Source organism: Lissotriton vulgaris, chromosome 8 (genome assembly GCF_964263255.1).
Source record: "Lissotriton vulgaris chromosome 8, aLisVul1.2, whole genome shotgun sequence".
In the NCBI taxonomy this organism is placed as follows: Eukaryota; Metazoa; Chordata; class Amphibia; order Caudata; family Salamandridae; genus Lissotriton; species Lissotriton vulgaris.
Window position 1 is genome coordinate 181,966,411 of NC_141696.1, and position 5,929 is coordinate 181,972,339.

The window sequence follows — 5,929 nt, forward strand, 5'->3', positions numbered from 1 at the left end:
GGTCACAGGGAAAATTTAGACCCCACCCCCCCATTAAGTGCCACTTTAACAAAGGATTTCCAAGACCTAACTGTCATCTTTTGGAATATTGCGGGCCTTCGCCCTAAGGTCGAAGATGGTACTGCCCTGAGTTTCCTGGAAAAGTATAAAATCATTTGCCTCCAGGAGACATGGTCCACAAATGAACTCCATCTCCTAGCTTACAGAACCTTTTTTTCCCCAACTTTAGCGGGAGTTATGGGTAGACCCAAGGAAGGACTGACTATTTTCATAACAAACACAATACAAGACATAAAAGTAACCGCTGTAGAACTAGATCTTAACTTTCAGCTCCTCAGTCTCTGTTTTAATAACAAAGAAACCATCTTCTTGCTTAATCTTTATAACAATCTACATGAAGGACAGGTCTTGAGGGTTGTGTCCAACCTCTATGACAAGCTCACCCAGCGCAGCCAGAATCACAGAGAAAAGGGAACTGTGAACATTATATGGAGGGGGATTTCAACCTGCACCCTTGCCCACATTGCAGGAATAACATCTGCGGGCTAGTGGATGAATATGATACCCCCCTCGTCCATTTTAACCATACTAAGCTTGGGTCCCTCATGAATGAAGTCATGTCAGCCCTAGGCCTCACAATAGTTAATAATTTGGTACCTATCTTAGACAGGCTGCTACCAACATATATAGGGAGAGGGTTCGAAACAACAGTCGACTATATTTTGCTATCAAACTCTCTCGCTAACAGAGTAAGGAACTTTGAGGTGCTACCCAACATATTAAGTGATCATTCTGCTCTCACGTTTGACTTGTATCGGACACACTCACACTCATCCCCACAGATTATAGCAAATGCATTAAGTCAGAACACAATACACATAGATAGGACAAATGGGCTCTCTATACGATGGGATAAGATAAACCCCGGGCAAATCACTGAAAAACTGATCAAAGTAGCCTATCCATACATCCTGAGATGCCTTGATTTAGCAGCCACAGACGAGGAAGTCCTTAGTAACTTTGCTGTAACTTTAGCAAAAACAAAGGAATTACTTACAGCAAAGCCCAAAACAGATCAATCTAGGAAGGCTGGGTGGTTTAACTATAGTTGTACGGCGGCCCATACTAAATTAAAAGTAGCCTTGAACAAAAGCATCAGAGACCCCCAGGCAATTAGTGGGCTCAGGAAAGAGTACTATAACACGTGGAAAAAGAGAAAGGGAGAATTAAAACAATCCCTGTGGGAGCAACTACATAAAAGTGCCCTAGAGAAAAATAGCGAGGCCTTCTGGAGAGTGGTGAAATCCCCATATCTATCAGATGATAACTCCCCTAAAATTGATGTCGCAATTGAGGAATCAGTCTGGGTGTCTCATTTTTTAAACATTTTCCAGAAGAACTCTGTTCTAATAGGTGCAGATGCTCCTTCCTCGGCAGTTATATACCATATTCCCCTAGAATTTGATATGTCTGAGGTGCTTTTGGCCCTAAATGTTAGTAAGAATGGGAAAGCCCCGGGTCCCGATGGCGTCCCTGTGGATCTTTTTAAGTACAATACTGACCTCCGGGCCCCAATATTGACTAGGGTGTGTAATGCAGTTACAAAGAAAGGGCTATTGGACTCCTGGACCAAATCTATTATGGTTCCAATTTTTAGAAAAGGAGACCGGCAAGAGGTATCCTGTTATCGCCCTATCTCATTGCTGGATTCGCTAGGCAAGGTTGTGGGTAGAGTTGTGCTCGAGCGTCTCCAGTCGTGGTCTGAGGACGGGTGGGTCCTCTCTGATCTCCAATTCGGTTTCAGGGAGGGTTTTGGCACAACAGAACAGGCTTTAAACCTTTCCATGTTGCTGGGGAAATACGTTCAGGCAAAACAGGGCAAGCTATATATGGTCTACGTAGACTTGTCCGCTGCGTTTGACTGTGTCTCCCATGCAAGGCTCTGGACCGTTTTGAGACAAATAGGAGTAGGCGCCCCCCTCGTAGATTTTCTGAGGGAGCTATATTCCAAGGCCTCTGCGAGGGTACGTTTCGGCACAAAGGGTGAATTATCGGCGTCTTTTGGAGTGGAGCTTGGTGTTCGTCAAGGTTGTGTCCCAGCCCCCTTCTTGTTCTCCCTCTACACAAATGGCTTGGAGGTGGAGATGCTGAGGGGGGCCCAGGACCTACCTCACGTACGAAAGCGACCGATCCCCGCTCTGCTATAAGCAGACGACGCCGTGATACTGGCTCATACCCCACATGAACTGCAGAAGGCCTTGGATAGGTATGAACATTTTATGGGGAGCCTCGATCTACATATAAATACAAAAAAGACATATGTCATGACAGCAGGCACAGGGAAAAAACGGGTTAAAGACATTTTCCTCCACAATCAAAAAATTGCAGCACGGACCATTACCACTACCTGGGCATTATAATTGATCAGAAATTAAACTGGAAAGCTGCAGTCGAGGCGAGAAAACATCTTTTTATGAGAGCTATTACCGCACTCATAAACCTTTCACAAAGGCTGGGAAAAAGACCCCCACGGAATTGTCAAAAATCTATTCTGTTAAATGCCAGTCAATAGCCCTGTACGGGGCAGGAGTGTGGGGGCATGCTAACATTGGTTCCTTGCAGGTGGTAGAAAACACCTTTCTAAGGTTTCTTTTAGCGGCACCCAAACGAATTTCCACACTAGCTTGTCATTTGGAATTAGGGTTACCATATTTAGGGGACTTGGTTAAAATCCAACCACTTTTACTTTGGCGACGAATATGGTCTTCTGAAAAGAACTTAATTACAAAGAAAATCATGGCTGATTGCATGGAATTAGACTACTCACTGAAAATAAGTTGGCTCCTCTATGTGAAAAACTTCTTTACTGACTTAGGGCTTGAGTGTTATTATATAACACCCGAGAAAATTCATGAAATCTCGAAGAAGGACCTGAAAGCAAGGGCACTGAGCCACCTAGAAGCCCTAAGGCTCGCAACCAATTGCTGTTCAGATCACCCTGTCAATTAAGCCCTATTTAACATATGAATTTAAAGTATTTGAGCGACTTCTCTTGACGAGATTTAGATTAAATCTCTTCCATCGTCTAGTAGCATTTCCAATGAGAAATAGCTGGGACTTGACTCTTATGCCTTGCCCCTGTGATGATACATCAGAGCAGACGACTATTCACACTGTTCTGTTCTATAAATTTTATCATGCCCATCGGAGACTATGGTTGTTACCTCTGTTAAAACAGTGGGGTCTTAGGCAATGCCGCCCAGCTATGTTGCGTTTACAGTTTTTAGAGTCTGACTGCACCTGTTACCACGTCGTCAATTTTTTAAAATGTATTTTTAAACATAGAACACATTTTTAGTGCCCTTTTATGATCTATGAACTGGATACATTTTTTTTTTTACCTTGTCCAAATAACGATTTTTAATGCTAGTGTGGGAAGTCTACTTTTAAAATTGTAATGAATGTGTATTAAGTGTTAATAAGTGTTTTTATCCGACTGTAACACTGCTTTTATGGTTTTCTATTCTGTAAAACCGAATAAAGAAATATAATAATAATAATAGAAAAATATATGTATAAATTAAAAAAATATAAAATAAAAAAATAAACATTACAATATCAATATTTTTTAAAACATTTCAATTTATATTAAAACTATGTAATGTAATTTAAAAAATTTAGGGGCCCATTAGGATGACGGGCGGACTTTGCCCGCCCGTCATCCCATCGTAAATCGGGACCGCCCGCCATAAGGGCGGGGGTCCCGGGGGTGCCATTAGGATGTGCCCGCCACAGTGTCGGGCACATCCTGTATTTTCAGCATTGTGGCGGGCGGTGCTCTCTGCACCGCCCGCCACAATGCTGAAAATTGAATTGTACATTGTCATTTGCAAAGCGGCAGGCACCGCGCGATGCCTGCCGCTTTGCAAATGACAATGAAGGGGGGTACCACAGGTACCCCCCACGTGCACCCCCCACCTGTACTTCACTCTGGGGGCCCACAGGGGGCCCCCAGAGGGAAGACCGCATGCCTTTCCGTGGCGGCATCGCCGCCGCGGAAAGGCACTGAACACCACGCATCATAATATGTCTGGCGGTGTCTATTAGACACCGCCAGCATATTATTCCTTTTCCGCCCCGGCCGCAAGGCGACCGGGGCGGAAAAGTGGCGGGCGGTGTTTCCCTCTGCAGCGGTCCCCCCCGCCATTGTAATGTGGCGGGGGGGAAAAGGGTGGCGGGCGGGCATTTCTGTCGGGCGGATCGCCACCGCCACCATGGCGGTGGCGATCCGCCCGACATCCTAATGGGGCCCTAAATATCTAAAAATAAATACTTTAAAACAATATAGTAAATAATAATAAAAAAATATAACAATTAATACATTTAAAAATTATCATTTACAAAACCTTTGAAATTCACTGAATAAACCATAGGTTTCAGCCACGTTATAGTTAAGAATTAGCACTGGTTGTTATCTATATCAGATACATTGATGATCTGTTCTTTATTTGGAAGGGCACATAACAGAGTGCTAAGCAATTTGTTGAAATGTTGAATGTCAAATGCCTAAATCTACATTTCATGTCAACCATCAACACAAAAGCGGTTTGCTTTTTAGATGTAGAGGTGTACATAGATAATGACTGCCTTGCAGCAAAACTTTATAGAAAACCCACTGCAGGAAATACTGTGCTCCATGCGTCAAGACTCCATTCACGGCACCTGATACGCAGCATCCCGTATGGCGAGATGCTGCGTATCAGGCGTATATGTAGTTCTGACGTGGAGTGTGAGATCGCTCAGACAGCCAGTAAACGCCGTTTTCTGGCCAGGGTTTATCTGCTAACACAGTTGATGTAGCCATGAAAAAAACTAAAAAAGTATCCACAAATGAGGCATTAATACCTAAAACACAGCAAACAGTGGAGAGTAATTCTAAATCTAGCACCCAGTCTAGGATCATTCTCACCTACAATAGGCAACATCAGGAGCTCCAAAAAATCTATAACCGCAATTGGAATCTGGTACTGGGGGTCCTATTATTGGAGAGTTGGTTTCCAGTAAACCTTTACTTATATTTAGGAAATCATTCTCAATGAGCTCCAGTTTGTTTAGCAGCAGCCCCGAAGTGGCCGTTCCAACAACGTGGATGGCCCAGGTTAAGGGGTTCAGAAAATGTTCCAGCTGCAAGGCATATCGATTTGGATGTAACAAGAATCAAGTTTTTAGCCCCTTCAGGTCTGAACCCATCCTGATTAATAAAAGATTAACGTGTAAGACTGAGTTTGCCATCTATGTGCTGGAGTGTCCTTGTGGGCTTAACCCTTTCGACGCTATTGACGGAATCGTTCAGTCACGCCCCTCGGGTGGGCTGTGCTCATGACGGAACGGTTCCATCACGGCCCGCTCGCTGCGCCTGCGTGGCGCTGATTTCGCGCCTGCCCAGCGCGTTTCTTTAAGAGGGGAGGCCGTGACGGAACCGTTCCGTCACAAGCACAGCTCACCCGCGAGCCGTGACGGAACGGTTCTGTCACCCACGCAGGTGAGCCGTGCGCCCCCCGCGACCGTTAGCGCTGCGGCGGATTAGCCGCCGCAGCGAAGGTGTTAAATATCTGGGGAGCACAAAGCTACCGGCTGAACTAACTATAATGGGGGAATTTTAATGGTTTTGTATGAGTGAAATGTCCAGCTAACTATAACATGTGTGGAACCTATGGTTTTTTTCAGTGTATTTCGAAGGTTTTTTAAATGCTAATTCCTAAATATAAAGTGGCTGAAACCTATGTTTTTTTTCAGTGAATTTCTAAGGTTTTTAAGTGCTTTTAAGTGCTGGATTGCGGGCGTGAGAGTTACAGTTAGTACAATTAACTATAACAGAGGAATTTCTATGGTTTTGTATGAGTGAAATGTCCAGCTATCTGTAACACCC